Genomic DNA, 24,809 nt, shown 5'->3' with positions numbered 1-24,809 from the left:
TAGATGGTATGACGTCATGGTGTCTCCCCGTCGACTCTCTGGACACCAAGAGTGACTCAGGCCCGTATAACTCCCAAACACTGTGAGTGACATGCCCTAGATCTTACAGCCCAGAGGAGCAGTGTCTGGAGGGGAATCCTCCTTCTAAACTGCTGATGGGATTTAAACAGTTCTGGCCATTATGGCCGGTGTCTGAGATACCACAGCACCGTATAATCTCCTTTATGAAAGTGAAAGTGAAGTCGCTCAGTCACCTCCAACTCTGTGACCCCATGGACTGTAGCCTACCAGGCTCCTCCCTCCATGGGATTCTCCAGGCAAGAGAACCGCAGTAGGTTGCCATTTCCTTCTCCAGGGGATCTTCCCAACCCAGGGATTGAACCTGGGTCTCTCACATTCCAGGTAGACGCTTTAACCTCTGAGCTACCAGGGAAGCCCAATCTCCTTTATAGAGGGTCTGAATTTCACTCACCTTATTTTCCAGAGTGTCTAGCAAAGCCTATGACTAATTAAAAACAACAACAAAAAAATTGTGTTTCAATTATAGAACAGCTTTAGTAAACTAGACTTAGATGAGAACCAGATGAGATTAGACGAGAACGAGAGTGATACAAAGGGTACCCACTTCAATGAGGTCCATCAAACTGGGGACCCCTCACCATCTTACTCTCCCCTTCTCTCTAGCATGAACTCATCTCATCACTGGTCATATTTTGATCTTCCCACCTCTCTTTGCTACTTTGCAAAGAATTTACAAACCAATAGAGAGGAATTGCTTCCGTTTCTTGCAGTTCAGAGCAACCCACACTTCACTCTGTCCATCTTCCCCCTCTGACTATGCCAGAGCACCTTCATCTCTAAGTGCCATCGTCCATAGCTGCCTTCTCAGGATCTGATGCAGTGGCTAGCTCATTCTCTAGCACCTTCACCTTCTGTTAGAACCATCCCACCAGCCTTTAAGCATGTTTGTGTCTCTTTCTCTTCCCAAGATGTACTTGGAGTTCTTCATACCTACTCTCCTCATATCCTTGCATCTCCCCTACCTCCAACCAAACTTTAACAGCACCACTTTGCTCACCTCCCCTACAATCTTCAACTTGCTAACTCTAAACAAGACTCTGTGGATGCTTATTTTCGGTGGTTCTTGCCAGCATTTGACATTTGACACTGCAGTGGACACCAATTTGACATTACACATACCCTTTTCTGTTATTTGTGAGACTACATTTTTTCCTCTTGAGTTTTCCTCAACCCTCTAACTGACTCATTAGAACTGACTCATTGGAAAAGACCCTGATGGAAAGACTGAAGGCGGAAGGAGAAGGGGACGACAGAGGATGAGATGGTTGGATGGCATCAATGACTCAATGGACATGAGTTTGAGTAAGCTCCGGGTTTGGTGATGGACAGGGAAGCCTGGCGTGCTGCAATCCATGGGGTCACAAAGAGTCAGACACAACTGAGTGGCTGAACTGACTGACTGACTGAACCCTCTAACTGGGTTACTTTGCTCCTGTTTGTAGCACTTATCATCTAGTTGCTGCTGCTGCTGCTGCTGCTGCTAAGCCACTTCAGTCATGTCTGACTCTGTGCGACCCCATAGACGGCAGCCCACCAGGCTCCCCTGTCCCTTGGATTCTCCAGGCAAGAACACTGGAGTAGGTTGCCATTTCCTTCTCCAATGCATGAAAGTGAAAAGTGAAAGTGAAGTCGCTCAGTTGTGTCCGACCCTCAGCGACCCCATGGAGACTACCAGGCTCCTCCGTCCATGGGACTTTCCAGGCAAGAGTACTGAGCTCACTTTATTTCTCCTTTGTAGCACTTATGCAATTATAATTATGTAGTTATGTGTGTATTTTAGTTTATCATCAATCTCAAACAATGAGCTTCAGAAGATCAAGAACAATATCTGTTTTGCTCAATTGCCAATACCTAGGACAGCCGACTCACTGGGAAAGACCTGGATGCTGGGAAAGATTGAAGGCAAAAGGAGAGTAGGCCAGCAGAGAATGAGATGGTTGGATGGCATCACCAACTCAATGGACATGAACTTGAGCAAACTCCAGGAGATATCAAGGGACAGGGAGGCCTGGCAAGCTGCAGTCCATGATGAGGTTGCAAAGAGTCAGACACGACTTAGCAACTGAACAACAGGACATAATACGTGGCCCATACTAAGCACTCAGTAAATATTTTTCCATGATAGAATAAAATTCTTGTTTCCCTCCTGGCCAACATTCCCCATATTTAATCGAGCATTAACTCCTCTGGATCCTTTCTCTGAAATCTCACTCAAGTCTGTGCACTTTTCTCCATCTCCACTGCTAGAGTCTGGTCCATGTGGGTGCCCTCTCGCACCCAGGTCACTGCAGCTGGCCGCTGGCCTCCACACGGCTTCTCTTGCCCTTTTTCCGAGGCATTCTCTCCTTAGTGCCTGAGTGATTAAAGGCCCCACTTCTGGTAAATTTCTTCAGTAATCTCTAACTATTGGGGTGAAACCCAAATATACGTGGGGAGCATGCCCTCCACAATCTGGCCTCTGTCTTCCCTTCAGCAGCATCCTCATCGGTCACCACCACCCCCATCCCACTGGCTTCCAGAGCCTTCAGCTCCCCTTCCTGTCACCCTTAGGCCTTCACAGGTGTGGCTCTGAGACCTGGAGTCCTCTTCTCCTGCCCAGAGGACACTTGACTACTTCTTCCACACTTGGAGTTCTGCATGTAGTGTCTATTTTCTGGGCCAGACCATGAGCTTCATGAAAACACAGATGCTGCCTTGTTAACTATTCAGTTCCTTCTTCCCGCAGCTTAGCTGGCCCTCAACAAAGATTTATTGCATGGATGAAGGAAGGAAGAACATAGACTTACAAGAACATTGTCCGGCTTTTAGTTCTGCCTTTTTCGTATCTTACTAATTTTAACATAATTATAGAAATCATGTAGTTGAACATTTTTTTTCTCTTATTTTCAGAAAGGGGATAACAGCATTTGCAAAGAGTCCTAATGAAGATTAAAGAAGGCAACATAAAAAATGAAGAAAAAAAAAGGATTGGTAACACTGATGGTAGCAGACATGTCAAGAATTGTATGTATTTTGGGAGAAAGAAAGTATAAGAGACATATATTGGATTTATGAGCAGGATGGACTTTTGGAGACACACAGAAAATTTTGCCTAATCTACAGATGAGGAAACTGAAAGTCAGCTAACCTTCAAGTGTCCTGAGTACAGGTGAACTCAAAAACATGGTCTCCTGACTTCAGTCTACCATGAGCAACCCGAAGTCCAGCTGTAAGAAAGCTGTCCAGTCACTAGTCTAGAGGAGACCCTGCGGTCCTATAGAACTCACAGCTCCACCTGGGCTCACCCTACCCTGTCTGGTCTAAGCTTAGAGAGGAAACCCACCACCCCCAATGCCAGCTGTCTTGCTGAGACATTGCACGTGCATAGACACTCACATAAGCACACACATGCACGCACGCACACACACATACAAAACACTAAACCACCCTTGCGGATTCTATGGGGACAGCCTGACATAACCAAACGAGCATGTTCCTAGCCACCCTGCAGCTGTCGCATGTGACACGCTCCTGGTCGTTCACACAGATACTATCTCTATGGGCTAAGGGGCCATGTCTAACACACGCATACTGTGTACAAGGGCTTTTATGTCCTTTTCCAGTTAATTGACACAGTGTGTGATTTGCCCCCGACACTCAGCCTAAGTACAGAATAGTATAATCACTATAGATGATCCTGCAGTGACGTGACCCTCTTCTCCCAACCACATGTTAAATAATATACTTGCTCACCGTAAACACTTTCTGAAACTTGGCTCCTACCTGCCTAAGGAGACCCTGTGATTAAATCTGTAGTCTCACCTCCCTGACATGTGTATTGTCCCGGTCCTATACCCATACACAGGATTCCCTGGTGGCTCCGGGGTAAAGAATCTGCCTGCCAATGCAGGAGATGTGGGTTCGATCCCTGGGTAGGGAAGATTGCCTGGACAAGCCATTCCAGTATTCTTGCCTGGGAAATCCCATGGAGAGAGGAGCCTGGTGAGCTACAGTCCATGGTACTGCAAAAGAGTCTTCGAGACTAAACAACAGGCCCAAACACTGGCATGTCCTCAAACAAGCAGCCTCTAAATACATAAGTGTATTTCTGCTACATTCAGGTTGTTATCTACAGACAGTAAGTGCTGCATGGACATCTTCCGTTCCACCCTAGTCACATAGTGCATGTCTGTCTCCCACTGACACTATTCTTAACACCATCTTTACCCCTTTGGCATTACTGGTGGTCACCGGCTCAGCCCTCATATGCCTATTCTTCGTCCTGTGCTATAATCCTATGGGAATCAGGAATTACAAACCAGGAATGTGACAGAGCTGAAGATCTGTAAAACGCGGTTTTACTCACATAAAGGCATCAGAGATTTTTTTGCACTTCCCATTATCTTAGCGCCACCGCCTCATCGCTTTCTGCACGGGGGGTGAATGATCATTTTTATCCGAGTACAGGCAAAGACAGAGCACAGCATGGGTGACCTGGTCTTCCTCCAGGCCAGGGTCATCTTTGCATCTGCTGCCCCTGTTCACATGCGACTTCTTTCAGGACAAAACTCCAAGTCACTCCAATGACAGTGTGTGACAGAACTCAACCCCCCCCCCCCCCCCCCACCATAAAGCCTCCAATACCTTAGCTCTGGCCTATTTCAACTCACCAGATGTGAATTTGTATTTCAAAGATACCCCTCCTCCTCACCTGGACCCCTCATCACACTACTGCTTCTTCAGTCCAATGCCAAGTGCCAAGTATACTTCTGAAGTGGATTTTGCAGCAGTGTTAGTTTCAAATATCCTGACTTACACCACAAATCACTGAAGTACTCTTGCGATTACAATACTTCTGCATATACACTGTGTCATCTATATTCTATTTTAGGAAAATACCCACCAAATCAAAAGACACATTCTCATTTTGCTTTCAAATCAAAAGACACATTCTCATTTTGCTTTCAAAAATAAGACCCATAGATGGATGCCTTTATTCATTGTTTGACATTACTGCCCTCGATGCTACATCAAAATAAGAGTAGCTTTCTGGACCACTAACTGCTAAGATCTGTGTTCTACATATTTGAGGAAAGCCCCACCATCCAAGTGAAAGCTGTAATAAACACCTCTATCTATTCCCTAATGTCTGAAAACACCACATCATTCAGTGCTTTGTAGCCCCAATGGGCTTACACAGACCATCATTAGTGGCAATGCTAACACAGAGCCCACAAACCCACCGGTGGCCCTGGTGCCATCCACACAGAAGTGTGAGTGACCTGTTTGTGTCCTTAACCTAGACCCTGACGGTCACCTTGTTGACACTGTACGTGACCAGCTCCAGTTCACTCCACAGACATAGTGAGTGACTCAGCCCTGTCTGCACCAGATGCTGTAAATCATCTGCTTGGGTCTACACCACTTGAGTAACCCCGATCCCGTCCTTGTCCACACCACAGTGTGACTGACCGCTCCAGACACCACGAATGACATATTCCTTGTCTATCCCACAAACACTGTGCTTATGAGGCCACAGACAACCCCAGACAGACCACACTGTGGACAGCCATACACTCCAAGAACCCCGAAATGATAAAGACTCTTGACTAAGAACCACTGTATCCTTCTGATAAGAGATTCCTCCTCCCACCTCCTGCCTTCTCTTTCTGCCCCACCAGGACAGTGACCTACATTCCTCCTGTGGGACATCTCATTTGATTGACGCCCCACATCCCTTCCCCTCCCCAGCTCCCCAAGAAACCCCCACCATGGACATGGTTCCAATTTCAGGCCCACAGACTGGCGAATAGATGATCCCCATTTTGCCAGGGCCAGAGGTGGGTGGGGGTGGGCGCCTAGGGAGCTAAACCAGGAAGTCTGAACAAGAGGCCACATCGGGAGCTCTTTAGTCAGGGGCTGGGAATTCTGGAGTCGACAAAGGATGCAAGATCCTGGACAGCAGTAGGGGAACAGAAGGGGACAAAAGATAGAAAAGTCACGCTCCCTCCCTTGTCTGTCGGACACACCCTTCCCCTCAATCTGACAAGAGTCCTGGCCAGAGTTCACGTCTAGGCAGACAGGAGGGCAAATCTGGCTTGGGAACCCCAGATTCAGGAAGGCGAGCAGGGGCTTAGATCTGAGATTTGCGGAACGGCGCTGGGGGGGATGCTCCGAATCGGGGCTCAGAAGGGTGTTCTAACACCCCCGCCCCCAGCCCAGCTCTGCACAGCTCCCTTCCTACCTCGCCGGGTTCTGAAGGCAATGCTGGGATCCGCAAGAAGCCTTGGGAGCCCTCCCCGGGTGTGGGGAAACGGGAGGGGGGCAGGGCGCGAGCCCTTGTTTACAGGTTGAGGCACCTCCTCGGCTCCCAGCGAATAGCTTAGACACACACACAGTAGGCGAGTCCACAGGCAGATAAGCGAAGGAAGGCCCGGCCCGAGTAGGAAAAAGCAGACAGCAAAACACCTCCAGGGAGGGCGTCCGTCCACAAAGGGAATCTCGGCTACACCTCATTACAGGAGCGGGCTTTCCCCAGGGCCTGGACTTGGAAGAAAGAGCCCTGATCACCGGCCCGCGGAACATCTTAAGGGCAGGGTGCCCATTTCCGAGGCGGGGACCAGGCCGGAAGCAAAGTTTTCCAGGCAGGAGCCCTTCCTCCCGCGTCTCTCCCCTCTCCCAGACCAGGTGCTCGGGCCCCGCACCCCACCTCCGCCCACCTGCCCGGCGCGCTCCCCCCCACTTTCTGGAGCCCGCGCCCCGGAGCCCGCGGGGGCTGCTCCCAAGGTGAAGGCCTCGATTCCCGGGCTTCCCGCCCCCTCGCTTCCCCTCCGCCCGGGCGCCACAGCCGCCCGCCCGGAGCCGGGCACCGGGCACCCACCTGGGTCGGTGTCACATGCTGTCCGGGCGCCCCCCCCGCGTCCCCTCGGGTCCCCCGCCGGCCGGCCGTCCCCAGCGCAGGCCCCGGCCGCCCCGCCCGGCCGGGAGGGAGGGATCTGGTTCTCCTCGGAAGTTTCAGGTGAGGAAACCAGGGACACACCTTCCTGGGGGAGGGCCGGGGCCGGTCCGCGCCGCGGCCTCATTGGTGTGAAGGCAGCGCCCGCGTCAGAGCTGGGAAGTGCCGGCCCGGCCGGGACGGGAGCCCGGGGCCGGGCGGGAGCCCTGGGCCCGCGGGCCGGCCCGAGGGCGTGGGAGCGGAGAGCGGACCGCGGGGCCTCCCCTGGGTCGGCTAGGTCTCTCAGATCTGCCTGGTGTTTCTTCTCCCGGGTGTTTCTCCAGGTCTTTACCTGAGCTGGCCCCTGACCAGTCCTCCGTCCCCCACCCCTGCTTCGGTGTTCTTCTGAAGCTCACCTCTTGGCCAGTCTGTCTCTTGAGTTTTCTGTGTTCGTCTGTATTTGAGTCTTTATCATGAGGCCTCAGTGTTAATTTCTCTTCCTTGATGGCTACCAGCCTCTTCCTACATGAGGAAGGGTGTATCCGGCTCCTTTTTCACTTTTCTGCCTGCACTCCTGCCCCCTACCCCTCAATCCCCCAGACCCCCATCTTTCCCTTTCCTGCTGGCTTTTGACTCTCTAGGAGGCCATCTCTCTCAGTGCCAGGCCTCTCCAAAATAGCTTGTCCATGTCTTTCCTCTTTGTATGACCTGAGTTCACATCTCCCAGGACGTGGGTTCCTTCTGGCTTCTTCCCAGGACAAGTATGTGTGTTGGTATGTAAGTATCTAAGCCTACATCTCAGGCCTGTGCGTTTTCTCCTGCCTATATATTTCTCCTCTGATGTTTTCAGGGACACTTTGTGTTTTCCTGGTCTCTGAGACCAAGGTTGAGTGGGTCTATCTTTATGCCGCTTCACAGACTTCAGGGAGGGCTTCCTTGGTAGCTAGCTCAGCTGGTCTGTCTAAAATGAGGGAGACCTGGGTTCAGTCCTTGGGTTGGGAAGATCCCCTGGAGAAGGGAACTGCTACCCACTCCAGTATTCTGGCCTGGAGAACTCCATGGACTCTGTTAGTTCATGGGGTTGCAAAGAATCGGACTCAGCTGAGCAACTTTCACTTTCATAGACTTCAGGGAACCAACCCATAACATTCTATGGTGTAGTCCCCTACGCACATAGGGCAAGAATCCCACATGTAGGGGACAGAGATTTTTGGTATGTTCATTTCAATTAGATCAGCCCCTAACCTCACTCCTTACTCCAGGGGTTTCCATGATGAAATAAGTCAAGTGTGTTCAGATGCTTCAGTCATGTCTGGCTCTGAGTGACCCCTGGACTGTAGCCCGCCAGGCCCCTCTGTCCATGGGATTCTCCAGGCAAGAACACTGGAGTGGGTTGCCATGCCCTCCTCCAGGGGGTCTTCCTGACCCAGGAACTGAACCTGCATCTCCCACGGCTCCTGCATTGGCAGGTGGATTCTTTACCACTAGCATCACTTGAGAAGGTAAGTAGAATCTTTATGGGCTTTCTGACTGTTTTGTTCTTAGGACTGCCATGCTCTATAAGCCCAACAGCTAGTTGGTTAGACCATTTCCAGGTTACTGTGCCCATTGGCTACTGCACTGATCCCAGCTGACCAGGCCTACCAGCATTGGAACAGGCTTTAGGACAGAATGCCACTTGGTCTTTTCTCCAATAGGGTCCTGATACATCTCTATATTTAAAGAGTGTGCTACTTTGGCTGTATTACTCTGAGGAGTTAAGCCCTAAGTAGTCCAGAAGCCTTTAACCTATTCCGAGCTGCTGTGTAAGGTGTGGGTGGACATGGGGAAAACCAGGAGACTCAGAGTTAAGGTGTGTAAGCACAGGCTTCTCACTTGCCATATGCTCAGCAAGAGAAGAAGATTGAGGAGTGCAGTTAGTCAAAAAGTTTAAGCTAGAGCTGTCTAGTTCTCAACTGGGAGAGAAAATTCAGTCCAGAGTGTGAGATAGCCCTTGATTTCTAATGGCTGAGCCAAGCCAGTTGGATCCTGGGCAGAAGTGACTGATCTCTGCTATTTCGTCCTATCTCCTGGGGGTGGGTAGTGTGGTCAGAGGTGCTGGGACTGCCTTCATCTTCTTCTTTTTTAATCTTTTGGCTGCGCCATGCAGCATATGGGATGTAGGATCTTATTTCCCCAACCAGAGATCAAACTCACGCTCCCTGCCTTGGAAGCACAGAGTCTTATCCTTGGACCATCATGGAAGTTCCTGGCGCTGCCTTCTAAACCAGCCTGATTATTCTTCCTGCTCCACTCTGACTTCCCTTGGTTCTCCTTCTAGCCCTTCATCTTCTCTGAGTGTCAAGTCTCAGAGACTTGACCTTCTCTTAATCTGCCAGCTTTGACCTATCGGCGGCATTTTTTTTTCTTTTCTCTTAAGTCACTACCCTTGAGTCAGTGATCTTGGGGTCATTGAGAGCTAGGCATACAAGGCTTGACCTGACTTTTCAACTAGTAGTAAGATGAAAATTACCAGGAAGTAGGAAAGCTGAAAATTACCACTTAGGGAGTTGACTCTCCCCATGGAGCAACACTGTCTGCGGGGTGTTTGCAATGTGGGAATCATCTGGCACCCCAGTTTTCTCTTCCCTTCACTGTGCATAGCAGTCGTCGTCTTTTTTTTTTTTTTTTTTTCCGTGTTCTTGGTGAGTGGTCTTCTTAATAAGGCCAGTCATCCTATTCCAAGATCTTGATATTTTGCTTGGGCCGTTTCCTCTATAAAGGACCAGAGATGAGAGAGAATGATTCAGTAGAAAGAGGATGGAATTTAGATTCAGATAGGGGTGGATCTGACTCTCACCCTCAACACTTTCCAGTGGCTCAGCAGGTCAAGAATCCACCAGCAAAGCAGGAAACACAAGAGACGCCGGTTCAGTCTCTGGGCCAAGGAAGATCCCCTGGAGAAGGAAATGGCAACCCACTCCAGTATTCTTGCCTGAAAAATCCCATGGACAGAAGAGCCTGGTGGGCTACCGTCCAGTGGGTCGTAAAGACTCAGACATGACTGAGAACACACAGCACAGCTCACCACTTACTTAATGCAAAAATTGGGCATTATTAACCTTCCTGTGCTTCCTCTTTGTCTTTCTAGGCTTCGTTTTTCTACTGTCTTAGGCGGGGAAAGTAATATTTAATAATACCTGCCTCCCTAGGTTGTTGTGGTGATTCACTAAGCTAATATACAGAATCACCCTAGTACAAGGGTAGAAGGGGATTGATATGGGCTGGTTTCCTTTCCTAACAGTGCCTGATAATTATGCATGTTGAATGAATACATTTACAATAAGAAAGCGATAAGAGCTGGGAAAGGTAAACTAATTCAAAGTAAAGTTATTTTAAAATGAGAGATGTAGTCAATGGGGGAAAAAAGGGTTCTGGATTTGGGGAAGGTGGTGCATTTTAACTGGAGTCAGTGCCTTTGAGATCCAGCACGGTGTGGGAAGGACAGAGAACTGTCCTGCGTAGTTCTAGGTTTTGAGAGCAAAGGGATTATTATAGTGACCTTTTGAAGCATCGGATTTCTCCCCCGGGCTGTCACTGACCTGACCAGATGTCCTCCCGGTCCCACCATCCCACGTTGTTGGCTCTGTGGCCTCCCACTTAGTTAAATGACCCTCAGCTCATCCAGGATCAGTTCTTTCTATATTTCTCTGGCTTTTTTGATTCTGCTTTTTACCTGATCCCCGACCCACCTTGGAATGATTTTGAACTCAGTTCTTTTCTTAATTTGACCAACGGTGGTCTCTTCATCTTTCTCCTTTAAATCCACCCTGACTTGACCAGTGTGGTTCTTAACTATCCTTTTCTATTCTGATGAATATGTTTTTCTTTCTCACCCTTGGAATGGAATGGTGCTTGAAGTGAAAAACAGCTGCTGCTGCTGCTGCCAAGTCACTTCAGTTGTGTCCGACTCTGTGCAACCCCACAGACGGCAGCCCACTGGGCTCCCCCGTCCCTGGGATTCTCCAGGCAAGGTTTCCCTTTATTTCTTTTCTCAAATTTTGCACTTTGGCTCTAACCTAAATGTAATGCTATTCAAGGTATAAATAGTGATTGCCTACAATTTTTTTCCCCTTCATTTACTTAATATGCATTTTTTTAGAACTCAATATACAAAAACCAGCTCTCTGCCCCCAAAAGAACTCTCAGTCTAATTGAGGAGAAAAAGTAGCAAATAAGGATAACAGAGTGTAAGGAGTATTATGCTGGGATCCACGCAAAGTGTGATGCAGGCATAAAGGAGAGCGTACTGCTTGGAGAGTAGGAAAAAGCTTCACGGATAAGATGATGTTTGAGTTGACTTGTCTTTAAAAAGTATTCTGCTTCATGGTGGAGAGGAGGAAAGGCATACCAATAGCAGGAATGGAATATGCCAAAATAGAAGCATAAGCCCCAGGGAAGCCCCTTTCACCATGAAGTGTATAAAGAATTAGCAGAGAAGAAAAACAAAAAAGAAGTGGTAACTATGTAAGGTGATGAATGTTAATAAGCTGATTGTGGTGATCATTTCATAATATGTATGTATATTGAAATATCAAGTTGTGTACCTTAAACATACAATTTTTATTTGTCCATTATCCTCAATAAAACTGAACAAAACCCTTTAGGAGACCCCATCTCTGGAAGCATAAAGTCCAAATTCAGTAGCCTGTATGACCTTCAAGATCCTTCATGGCTTGACTTCACACTCTCCCTAGGTCTCTAGCGGTTCACAGTTCTTGAAAGTTTACCTATAGGTATTTTTAGCTTGGGCACATATATCATAGGATAATATTAATATATAGACCTCTGCATCTCATTTGGGCTTCCTCAATGGCTCAGCAGGTAAATAATCCACCTGCAATGTAGGAGACACAGGAGATACAGGTGTGATCTCTGAGTTGGGAAGATCCCCTGGAGGAAGGGGATAGCAGAGACATTACTTTGTCAACAAAGGTCCATCTAGTCAAGGCTATGGTTTTTCCAGTGGCCATGTATGGATGTGAGAGTTGGACTATAAAGAAAGCTGAGCACCAAAGAATTGATGCTTTTGAACTGTGGTGTTGGAGAAGACTCTTGAGAGTCCCTTGGACTGCAAGGAGATCCAACCAGTCCATCCTAAAGGAGATCAGTCCTGGGTGTTCATTGGAAGGACTGATGTTGAAGCTGAAACTCCAATACTTTGGCCACCTGATGCGAAGAGCTGACTCATTTGAAAAGACCCTGATGCTGGGAGGGATTGGGGGCAAGAGGAGAAGGGGACGCCAGAGGATGAGATAGCTGAATGGCATCACCGACTCAATGGACGTGGGTTTGGGTGGACTCCAGGAGTTGGTGATGGACAGGGAGGCCTGGCGTGCTGCGATTCATGGGGTCACAAAGAGTTGGACAGGACTGAGCGACTGAACAACGACCACCTGGAGGAGGAAATGGCATCCCACTCCAGTGTTCTTGCCTGGGAAATCCCATGGACAAAACACCTAGAAAATAATATCTGAGAACAACCACATCTTTCCCTAGAATGGTTACAGTGTGTTTTATTCAGTTGTAAATAATATACAAAGTGAAAGTGAAGTTGCTCAGTCGTGTCTGACTCTTTGCGACCCCATGGACTGCAGCCTACCAGGCTCCTCTGTCCATGGGATTCTCCAGGCAAGAATACTGGAGTGGGTTGCCATTTCCTTCTCCAGGGGATCTTCCAGACCAAGGGATCAAACCCAGGTCTCCCGCATTGTAGGCAGACTCTTTACCATCTGAGCCACCAGGGAAATCAAATAATATACATGTACTTTATAATATAGAAAACAACATTTAAAATAATGAGATGAAAATAAATATAATGAAAAGTTCTAATATTTTCATTCCATTCTCCCAGTAGATCCACTGAGCATCCTGCTATGAGTATCCTTTCATTCCTTATAGAAAGAATGGGATGAATATTTCCTTGGTTGGACCCTCAACTCTTAGATTTTACCATCTGCAATAGTTAGTCACCCTCTTCAACCCAAGTAGGCACTCTCATTCAATTATTTAAGTTCCTCAGTTATTCAACATATTTGTTGTGTTTCCATTTTGTGCAAGGCATTGAATAAAAGGCTGGGGATATTATGGTCCACATAGTCCTTACCATGTCAGTTTATATTATTGTTGTTGTTCAGTTGCTCAGTCGTGTCTGAACAGTATGAAAAGGCAAAAAGATATGACACTGGAAGATGAGTCTCCGAGGTTGGTAGGTGTCCAATATGCTACTGGAGAGGAGTGGAGAAATAGCTCCAGAAAGAATGAAGTGGCTGGGCCAAAGTGGAAACAACGCTCAGTTGTGGATGTGTCTGGTGGTGAAAGTAAAGTCCAGTGCTATAAACTCCATGAATTAAGGTAAACTGGACGTGTTCAAGCAGGAGATGGCAAGCATGAACATTAACATCTTAGGAGTCAGTGAACTAAAATGGATGGGAGCGGGCAAATTGAACTCAGATGACCATTATATCTACTACTGTGGGCAAGAATCCCTTAGAAGAAATAGAGTAGCTCTCGTAGTTAATGAAAGAGTCTGAAATGTAGTACATGGATGCAATCTCAATAACAACAGAATGATCTCGTTTCGCTAACAAGACAAACCATTCAACATTGCAGCGATCCAAGTCTCTGCCCCAACCACTAATGCTGAAGAAGCTGAAGTTGAATGGTTCTATGAAGACCTACACCTTCTAGAACACCAAAAAAAAAAAAGATGTCCTTTTCATCATCAGGGATTGGAATGCAAAAGTAGGAAGTCAAGAAATACCTGGAATAACAGGCAAATTTGATCAGCTTATATTACGACAGCGCATAAACATTAAACAAGTGATTACTTAATAGCTATTATAATTTTAATTGGTGCAGGAAGTTTATATGTTTAACTTAAGAGAATAAGTCTGTGGAGGTGGAGAAATCAATAGTTTGGGAGTAATATTTCAGCTGACTCTGAAGGATGAATAGAAATGAACTAGGCAAAGAGGATGGGGAAGAGGGTTTCAGGCGGAGGTGAAGGATTTGAGAACCCCAAGGCCGGAAAGTCACTGGCTCATTTTAGGAACTGAACAGAAGCTAGAGTGTTTCAGATCTAGAGGGTGGGGGAGGGACACTGGCACAAAATGAAACTGTGGTGTGAGTGGAGATCAGAAATCCTGAGGGGCTGGCTGGACCACATTTAGAATCTGAGTCTTTATCCTGAGGGCAGGGGAAGCCACTGAAGGATCTAAAGCAGGGATTAAGGGCCGGATCTGCATCTCAACATGGTTACTTAAAAGTATAACAAATTGAGACTTCCCTCGTGGTCCAGTGGCTAAGACTCTGTATTCTCAAAGCAGGGGGCCCAGGTATGATCCCTGGCCAGGGAACTAGATCTCATAAGCCAGCTGATTAGAGATCCCACATCCTACAAACAAGATTGGAGATCTCACGTGACACAGCTAAGACCTGGCACAAAAAATATTAAAAAAAAAAAAAAGTATAAAAAATGATCTCTAATCTTTCCTTTCTTATCTTTTGATTGTGCTTAGAAACCTGCTTTTCCATCGCCCTCAGCTTATACTTTCCCTTCTCCTACTTTCTGCAAACTCTTACACATCCTTCAAGATTCAACATTAAGGTCACTTTATTTGGTGAAGTTTCCCTCTTCTCTATTCTGAACTTCCACACCCTTTGGAGCTAATCTCCATAATGGCACTTCCTAGGTCTTTTACTATAATTTACCTGTTTAACTTTGATTTGGGATGGACGGGTACAGAAAGTGGATTGACTACAATCTTCAAGGCACACTGTCTCCTCTGGTTCCTTTGGTTTCGAGTTTCCTCCTTTGTTTTGAGTCTTTACTCCTTTTGTATTATAGAAACGAACTCTGTGTTGTTTGTATTTTCAGTTTACATGAATGTTGTTGTGCTAACAACTCTTTATGATTTTCATTAGTCATTTTTCTTTGTGAACCCTTACACTACCCTTATGGCAGAAAGTGAAGAGGAACTAAAGAGCCTCTTGATGAAGGTGAAAGAGGAGAGTGAAAAAAGTTGGCTTAAAGTTCAACATTCAGAAAATTTAGATCATGGCAGCCAGTCCCATCACTTCATGGCAAATAGATGGGGAAACAATGCAAACAGCAGCTGACTTTATTTTTGGGGGCTCAAAAATCACTGCAGATGGTGATTGCAGCCACGAAGTTAAAAGACGCTTACTTCTTGGAAGGAAAGTTATGACCAACCTAGACAGCATATTAAAAAGCAGAGACATTACTTCGTCAACAAAGATCTGTCTAGCCAAGGTTATGGTTTTTCCTGTGGTCATGTATGCATGTGAGAGTTAGACTATAAAGAAAGCTAAGCACCGAAGAATTGATGCTTTTGAACTGTGGTGTTGAAGAAGACTCTTGAGAGTCCCTTGGACTGCAAGGAGATCAATCCATTCCATCCTAAAGGAGAGCAGTCCTGGGCGTTCATTGGAAGGACTGATGTTGAAGCTGAAACTCCAATACTTTGGCCACCTGATGCGAAGAGCTGACTCATTTGAAAAGACCCTGATGCTGGGAAAGATTGAGGGCAGGTGGAGAAGGGGACAACAGAGGATGAAATGGTTGGATGGCATCACTGACTCAATGGACATGAGTTTGGGTAAACTCCAGGAATTGCTGATGGACAGGGAGGCCTGGCGTGCTTCAGTTCATGGGGTCACAAAGAGTTGGACACGACTGAGTGACTAAACTGAATTGATTCCTTCTACTTTTATTTTGCTTTAGCCCTGTTTTCTTTTTGTATGTACATACACAAATACATGCTCATATATACATAAAGTTAAATATTTCTCCTATCATTTTGCAGATATATATTTGATTTGGGATGGACGGGTACAGAAAGTGGATTGACTACAATCTTCAAGGCACACTGTCTCCTCTGGTTCCTTTGGTTTCGAGTTTCCTCCTTTGTTTTGAGCCTTTACTCCTTTAGGAGAAGCTGGGAAATGTGCATTGTATCTTTTTTTTGATATTTTGTCTTTTTTAGATGAAAATCTCATCATATTATTGAAAGAAAGAGTTGGGTTTTTGTGTATCACCTCTCCTTCTGAAAGTAAAAACTGATAACATTGTTATTGGCCTCATTCTTAATCTCAAGCCCTTAACGTCTAATTCTCGAAGGATCTTGCTCCAGCTCTCAAAGTCCCCAGGGATTGTCCTTAGGTGTAAGTGTAACTCTTCTACCTTTATTCATATTATTCCATTCTTCTTCAGAAGGCAGCCAAGACTCCCTTAGCCGCAAAGCAGTTTTTCTGTCTTACTCCTATGGGCAGACCCAGAGCTTCCTCTTGACATTGCACCCCTAGGTTCCCGCTTACCTGCCTGTAACTCCCTGTGGGGGCAGAGAGGTTGCGGCAACAAGAGGGAGAGGGAGTGACCAGCCATGTATTGCTCTGTCCCAGTTTTGATCGTTAAGACATGGAATGAGAGACAGAAAAATAGAGATGAGAATAAAGATGGAGAGAGATAGAGATGCTATTCACTTTAGCAGAAAAGTCCTAATTCCCTTATGATACAGATAGTCCTGCTTCCGTGGCTCCCTCAAGACAGGGATATGAAGCCAGTGAAAATACAGAAGTAAAACATCTGAGGGTTAGGTGGAGAGTTCTATCCTTTTGGTGATGATCAAAGAGCTCCACAGAGGTTGTGACTTAAGACATCACACCCCTAGCTCCTAGGTAGTGGCCAGGTGGTTAGCATCCGCCTGATTACTCAGGCTGCCAAGGCAACTGGGCACTTTCTTTAGACAGTCTGCATTCGTGATCTCATGACTGTGCATGAATTCAAGGTACGGTGCTCATTGTGGGATAGGCAAAGGGCAATTATGACATGGACTCTGTCCCAGAAGAAGTTGGAGAATTTAGATGCAAATGATAATATTCTAAAGCAGCCTCTGATAAGCCCAAAGAGAGATTAAAAATACCAACCCAGGGAAACTTAAAGGAAAGTATGAGTAAAGTGGTAAGGAAAGGCTGCGTCTTGAGCTGCCCCTGGATAGAAAGTGTGGGCGGTGTGGGAGATAGATTCCCATGATCGCCGACACTGTACACCACTCCTTAATATGCACGTTCCATTCCTGACACGGGCCTGATAGCGGTTAGAGCAGCATTTTGGAAAGGCTGGGCAGCAGGTGAGCGCAAAGTCTTGAGACATTGACCCGGGTATGTGTGGAGGTGGTGGAACCATGATCATCTGAAACAGCCTTCACCCTCGTAGCCCGCATCAAGCTCCACCAGAATGTCTTTGTACAAAGTGTTTCTTTGAAAGACTCATCAACCAGTTTGGTCCCCAGTCCTAGCATACTTAGGATTCCTAGCTCCTGAAGGAAACCTGAATCTTCTGCTTGGCAGAAGCTATAGCACCATCTGGTGGAAATAAATACTTTAGGTCACAAGCCTTTCTGGTCACAGAAGCTGTCTTTGCACAGATCAATCTTGAAATGCTATCTTGGCTTTAAATCGTGCTAGGAACACACCATTTTTAAGTAACAAAAGGTTTCTAATATATTCTAAATCTTGATCTCATATATTCTAATGGTTAAGTTAGCAGCTCTTAATCAGTGGCAGCTTTCTCATTTTCAGAATACTTCCATATACTTAGGGTCCTCTATACTCTTATCTCAGAATTGTTTCTTTTAGGCTCTGCATCCTCAGATTTGGGTTTGAAACATGTCCCAAGGGATCCTTTTCATTGTGTTCATGGGAAAGATTGAGGGCAAGAGGAGAAGGAAGTGACAGAGGATGAGATGGTTGGATGACATCACTGACTCAATAGACACAAGTTTGAGTAAACTCCAGGAGATAGTGAAGGACATGGAAGCCTGGAATTGCTGTAGCTCATGGTGTCACAGAGTCGGACATGACTTAGCCACTGAACAACAAGGGATCCTGTCCTCTTTGAATTTACCAAAGCAACTTGAAATCCCCAAAGAAAATAAAAGGAAGAAATGCTGACTGAATGGCTCTTTTCAGCCTTCTCCAGAGGAGTTGGAAAAAGGAGGTCCCTTATATTAAAGGAGCTAAAACATTGTGATGGTGAGCTCAGGGAAGAAGTAATAGTTGCCAGGAGCTTACAGAATCGTTTTCTAGAAATTTTGTTGGTTCCACTAAAAAAAAAAAACAAAAAACAAAACAAAACCCCTGGGACTATGTCTTAATTCAAATAATAAATGCATTGCATCATTGAGTAAATACTGAGACTTTTGAATGTGAACACTCTGTTTCTCAATCTCTCTTTACTCTGGTTTGGTCTACATCAAATATGGATTTGATTCTCCTTGTGAGGGTTTGGGACTTAAATAGGCTGCCCTCTAAACAGTTTCACACTGCTTTAGAGTTTTAGGTTAGTTAGTGTGAATTTTGCATAAAAATCTGTCTTAACTTTCTCAAAATACGATTTTTTAAAAATCACACGTTACACATTGACATGTTTTGAAATTTAAAGGTATAAAACTTATCCTTTGATATACTTGGCATGCTAAGTCACTTCAGTCATGTCCGACTTTGTGTGACCCTATGGACCGTAGCCCGCCAGGCTCCTCTGTTCGTGGGATTCTCCAGGCAAGAATACTGGAGTGGGTTGCCGTGCCCTCCTCCAGGGGACCTTCTTGACCTAGAGATGGAACCTGTGTTGTTTATGTCTTCATGTCATTGGCAGGCACCTGCGTTACCACTGGTGCCACCTGGAAGCCCCTCCTGTTATGTAAGTCCTGGTTAAATGACCAGGGGTGGGTTTGCTAGATTATATGGTAGCTCTATTTTTAGTTTTTTTAAGGAAACTCTATATTCCTATAATCCACAGTGGTTACACCAGTTTACATTTTCACCAACAGTGGAGGAGGGTTCCTTTTTCTCCATGCCCTCTCCAACATCTATTATTTGTAGACTTTTGGATGATAGCAAGTCTGATTGGTGAGGTGATACATCATTGTAATTTTGATTTAATAATTAGTTGAGCATCTTTTCATGTGCTTTTTGGTCATCTGTATATCTTTGAGAAATATCGATAACCTCAGTTATGCAGATGACACCACCCTTATTGCAGAAAGTGAAGAGGAACTAAAAAGCCTCTTGATGAAAGTGAAAGAGGAGAGTGAAAAAGTTGACTTAAAGCTCAACATTCAGAAAATGAAGATCATGGCATCTGGCCCCATCACTTCATGGCAAATAGATGGGGAAATAATGGTAACAATGAGAGACTTCATGTTTTTGGGCTCCAAAATCACTGCAGATGGTGACTGCAGCCATGAAATTAAAAGACGCTTGGCTCCTTGGAAGGAAAGTTATGACTAATCTAGATAGCATATTGAAAAGCAGAGACATTACTTTGCCAACAAAGGTCCATCTAGTCAAGGCTATGGTTTTTCCAGTGGCCATGTATGGATGTGAGAGTTGGACTGTGAAGAAAGCTGAGCACCAAAGAATTGATGCTTTTGAACTGTGGTGTTGGAGAAGACTCTTGAGAGTCCCTTGGACTGCAAGGAGATCCAACCAGTCCATTCTAAAGGAGATCAGTCCTGGGTGTCCTTTGGAAGGAATGATGCTAACGCTGAAACTCCAGTACTTTGGGCACCTCATGCGAAGAGTTGACTCATTTGAAAAGACTCTGATGCTGGGAGGGATTGGGGGCAGGAGGAGAAGGGGACGACAGAGGATAAGATGGATGGATGGCATCACTGACTCAATGGACATGAGTTTGAGTGAACTCCAGGAGTTGGTGATGGACAGGGAGGCCTGGTGTGCTGCAATTCATGGGGTCACAGAGTCGGACACGCCTGAGCGACTGAACTGATATCTTCTTTGGAGAAATGCCTATTTAGGTCTTCTAGCCATTTTTTGATGGGTTGTTTGTTTTTTCTTGATATTGAGCTTTAGGAGCTATTTATATATTTTGGATGTTAACCACTTGGTTTCATTTTTTGCAGATATTTTCTCCCATTGTGTAGGTTGTCTTTTAATTTTGTTGACGGTTTCCTGTGCTGTGCAAATGCTTATAAGTTGATTTGGTCCCATTTGTTTATTTTACTTTGAATTATTTTGCCTTGGGAGACTAATCTGAGGAAATATTGATACAATTTATAGATTGTTTTGTTAATTTAGCTTTTCAGTAGGTAAAAGTGGCTCAAATGGCAAACAGCTTTCAAAAGTTTTTCTTGACATTCTGCTTCCTTTACTTGTTTTAAGAGGTAGATTTATTGTGATGCTGGTGAAACTTAAGCTTCAGCGTCCCTACCAAGGGCCCCTTTCAAGGCCAGAACTAATTTGATAGTCATAAATGTATGCTCTTTTTCTTAAAGAAGTTGAAGTTTTATAAACTTCAGCCTAGTTGTGCTGTTGCTTGTCACCATCATTCCAGTTTCCAGACTCTCTATTATGGTCTCTTCCGTATCTTTCCAGAGTTATTTTATGTGCATATAAGCACGTATGGCCATAGATTATCCACACCTCCTATTACTTGCTTTTCTTAATGTAACTTGGAGGTTTTTCTATATAAGATACAGAAGAGCATCTGCATTGTTTGTTATATTTTTTGCCATGCCAGGTCTTACTGTGGCATGTGGAATCCGGTTCCCTGACGAGGGACTGAACCTGGGCCCCCTGCATTGGGAGTGGAGACTCTTAGCCACTGGACCACCAGGCAAGTTCCTCCACATTGTTTTTTGTTTGCTGCTAACTGCATGACCTTCCCTTGTATGGAGGGTGGGGATTACTGCTCTCTATGTAATTGGCCCCCACTTGTGAAACTTAATGGATATTTGTTTTGCGTGGTTTTGTTTTTGCCATTATCTTGTCTTCTGGCATGTTTTAGAGACTTCAGTTCAGTTCAGTCACTCAGTCGTGTGCGACTCTTTGCGACCCCGTGGACTGAAGCACACCAAGCTTTCCTGTCTATCACCAACTCCTGGAGCTTGCTCAAACTCATGTCCATTGAGTCAGTGATGCCATCCAACCATCTCATTGTTGTCCCCTTCTCCTCTTGCCTTCAATCTTTCCCAGCATCAGGCTCTTTTCCAGTGAGTCAATTCTTCACATCAGGTGGCCAAAGTATTGGAGTTTCAGCTTCAGTTTTTCCAATAAATATCCAAGACTGATTTCCTTTAGGATGAGCTGGTTGGATCTCCTTACAGTCCAAGGGACTCTCAAGAGTCTCCTCCAACACCACAGTTCAAAAACATCAATTCTTTCGCGCTCAGCTTTCTTTATAGTCCAACTCTCACATCCATAAATGACCACTGGAAAAACCATAGCTTTGACTAGATGGACCTTTTTTGGCAAAGTAATGTCTCTGCTTTTTAATATGCTGTCTAGGCTAACTTAGACAGTAGCTAAAAGTCTCCTGTGGCCACTGGTTTCAGAAGAGGTGAGGATTAAAATAGGTGAAATTGGCAAGAGGAGTGTCAGTCTCTAGGTATCTGGGACTGTAACTCTTATCAAAACAGGTTCCCTAATACCTACTATTTATAACCTAGCATGAATATATGCATCTACATGCTTATTTGTGATTGTGAAACAAAGGACAATCTTGGTAAAGAAATTCTGGGTATCTGAAGGCAAGAGGAAGAGATCCGATCATTGTAAGCCTCAGTTCAGTTCAGTTCAGTTGCTCAGTCATGTCTGACTCTTTGCAACCCCATGAATCGCAGCACGCCAGGCCTCCCTGTCCATCACCGACCTCCGGAGTTCACCCAGATCCACGTCCATCAAGTCAGTGATGCCATCCAGCCATCTCATCCTCTGTCGTCTCCTTCTCCTCCTGCTCCCAATCCCTCCTAGTATCAGACTCTTTTCCAATGAGTCAACCCTTCGCATGAGGTGTCCAAAGTACTGGAGTTTCAGCTTTAGCATCATTCCTTCCGAAGAAATCCCAGGGCTGATCTCCTTCAGAATGGACTGGTTGGATCTCTTTGCAGTCCAAGGGACTCTAGGGTGCCTCTAAAATCCTACTGGATAGGCCTTGGCTTCATAAAAGGAAAAATAGCTCAAGAAGTCCATATTGCTCTATCAGTAGCATTGCTGCAGCCCACAGAAAGATTCCCACTGCTCACACACTAATAATTTGTTCTGCTGAATGCCATGGAGAAGGATCCAGGCAGGGAGTACTGGATGACCACTGCACACTGGAAGATTCAATCATTTAGCATCTTGACTTTTTACCAACTTCACTCTCTAGTTCCTTTCTGCTCTTCCAGTTCAATACGAACAACATGGGAAAAGCATTTTGGATAACCGGAAATGCAGACTTCTCCACTCTCTCCACCATCTTCAAGCATGAGTGTCCAATCTCCTATTATATTCTGCCTTCTGGGAAGAAAGGATCATTTATCTGTCTAATGGGTTTTCCCAAATCTAACCCTTTGCCCAGTTATAACTTTTGTTCAGACAATCTTCTTAGGATCTTCCTCAATATCTTCTACAGAATCGAATTATAGTGGGTTTTAGTTAAAGAGAGCACATTTTAAATCCTGTGTGTTTTATAAGGGGTCAGGTAAAAAGTAATGATGCCTAAAGCAGAGACATTACTTTGCCGACAAAGGTCTGTCTGGTCAAAACTATGGTTTTTCCAGTAGTCATGTATGCATGTGAGAGTTAGACTATAAAGAAAGCTGAGCACTGAACAACTGATGCTTTTGAACTGTGGTGTTGGAGAAGACTCTTGAGAGTCCCTTGGACTGCAAGGAGATCCAACCAGTCCATCCTAAAGGAAATCAGTCCTGAATATTCATTGGAAGAACTGATGTTGAAGGTGAAACTCCAATACTTTTGGCCACTTGATATGAAGAATTGACTCACTGGAAAAAACCCTGATGCTAGGAAAGACTGAAGGCGGGAGAAGAAGGGGACAACAGAGAATGAGATGGTTGTATGGCATCACTGACTCTATGGACATGAGTTTGGGTGAACTTCTGGTTTGGTGATGGACATTGGAGCCTGGTGTGCTGCAGTCCATGGGGTCGCAGAGTTGGACACAACTGAGCGACTGAACTGGAAAAGTACATGAGAAAGTAGGGGAGGAGAAAAGAAATAAGGTGAGAGGAGAGAACTGATGATTTTCAATTTTATAGATCTAAAAATAATGTTTAGTACTTTTCAGCTTAAAAATTGTTGATGTGTATATTACCATTTTGGAATTCCCAGCTCCTCTTTGGAACAGACAGGGTGGGTGGCATCTTATTAACACTTCAAAGATGGGGCAACACCCACCCTCCTCCAAAACTGGTATACCTGAACTCAGGTCCATGGGATTTCCTACTATCTAAAGATTTGATGATCAAGGCTGACACCAGCCCTCAGGAAGTGATCTGGGGAGTATTAGCAATTCAGAATGTCTGCTGTAGTGGGGCCTAGAGGATTTGCCTTGAAGCTTTATTTGGATTGTATTTCACATAACATCAGACACAAATCCATCTGTATCACTGGCAGAGCTGCTGCTGAGGACCTGGGAGGAGACTCAAGTCTCTCTTCTCCAGCCTTAGTACCACTAGGCCTCTAGAGTTTCAGTGATGTCCTAAAGGGCCAGAGAGCTAGGAACTCAGAGCCTCTGGTTACTGGTGGCAGAGACTGCTAGATGGTTAACAAAACTGTTTCCTATTGTTCCTGGGAAATAACATGTGCTGACCATATATCCCAGGCTTCTTTGTGTATTTTTATGATCAAGTACTATATCAATATGATTTTTTCTTACTTATGAGAATCTTCCAAATATTACTTGTTTACCCATACTAAACTTAATTACTAAAACTTGTTTATTATAATAGTTATATAAAATATTCCAAAATGTAGGCTTATATAATATTTAACAACTGCACTGTTGAAGGATATAAGGTTATTTGTGGCATTTTGCTACTACAAAATTTTCAATATAAAATAAATTTACACATACATATTTTTAACATGTATATGTGAATATTTCTATAGGATATGTTTCTAGAATTGGAATTGTTGCATACCAGGTGTGCAAATTTTAATTTTGGAAGACATATTCCCAAATAACCATGAAATCAATTTATATTTCCACCAAGACTATGGGGAAATTCCTAATTGCCCATATGCTCAGCCGCACTATAAAGTATCAATCTTTTTCTTTTTGTCCAGCTGATGGGCAAACAAATGGTATCTCATGCTTTAAAATTAATTCCTCTAATCACTGGAGAGGCTGTACATCTCTCATCATAGTCATTAGTGGTTTTCACTTGTTCGCCTCTGTGTGGTTCATTTGTCTCTACTGTATCCAGGAATTTTTGCTCAGTTAAACAATTCATTTGTATATTACTACTTTGTTCAGTATATTTATTTTGAAACTCTGTTAGCTATATTTTTATCTTTTTATTAAAATGGAATTTCGGAATATTCAGGGTGATTTTCTTGAGTCTAACTTTACTATATGTAGAGAAAGATTCCCGAAGTCCGGGCTACAGGGAGGCAGTATGCTCAGTGATTATGGGTGTGGTTGTGGTGTCAGGCTGACCTAGATTAGAACTCAGGTTGTGCCATACACTTTCCTATAACTCTTTCCATCCCTGTGCCTCCATTTCTTCTTTTTAAAAATGACTGTAATAAAAGTACTAAACTCGGAACTGTTACGAAGCTTAGACAAGATAATAATGCACGTATCTCTGTTGATGTTTGGCAGAAAGCAACACAATTCTGTAAAGGAATTATCCTTCAATTAAAAAATAAATAAATTTAAAAAACACTGTTGTGATAGTTTCAGGTGGACAGCAAAGGTGCTCAGGCATAAAAAAACATAATGCATGTA

At 44.9% G+C, this 24,809-nt stretch overlaps 1 protein-coding gene and 1 long non-coding RNA gene across 3 annotated transcripts in view; one reads left to right on the top strand and one right to left on the bottom strand.

The window, feature by feature from the left end:
* Positions 1-7,057, bottom strand: part of ARHGEF5 (Rho guanine nucleotide exchange factor 5) — a 30,006-nt gene extending 22,949 nt beyond the window's left edge. For both annotated transcript variants that reach the window (XM_027968904.2, XM_042248968.1), the window contains exon 1: positions 6,941-7,057. The gene's annotated coding sequence lies outside the window, so the exon portion shown is untranslated. The remainder of the gene's footprint in view (positions 1-6,940) is intronic.
* A 109-nt stretch (positions 7,058-7,166) lies between these two features.
* On the top strand, positions 7,167-24,400 carry LOC132659777 (uncharacterized). Its single transcript, XR_009600575.1, has 2 exons — positions 7,167-8,496; positions 20,595-24,400. It is a non-coding gene; the product is annotated as an uncharacterized LOC132659777 (long non-coding RNA).
* The last annotated feature ends 409 nt before the right edge of the window (positions 24,401-24,809 follow it).

Source organism: Ovis aries, chromosome 4 (assembly GCF_016772045.2).
Source record: "Ovis aries strain OAR_USU_Benz2616 breed Rambouillet chromosome 4, ARS-UI_Ramb_v3.0, whole genome shotgun sequence".
Taxonomy (NCBI): Eukaryota; Metazoa; Chordata; class Mammalia; order Artiodactyla; family Bovidae; genus Ovis; species Ovis aries.
The sequence above is the reverse complement of the archived record's forward strand: the minus strand, read 5'-3'. Positions and strand labels throughout refer to the sequence as shown.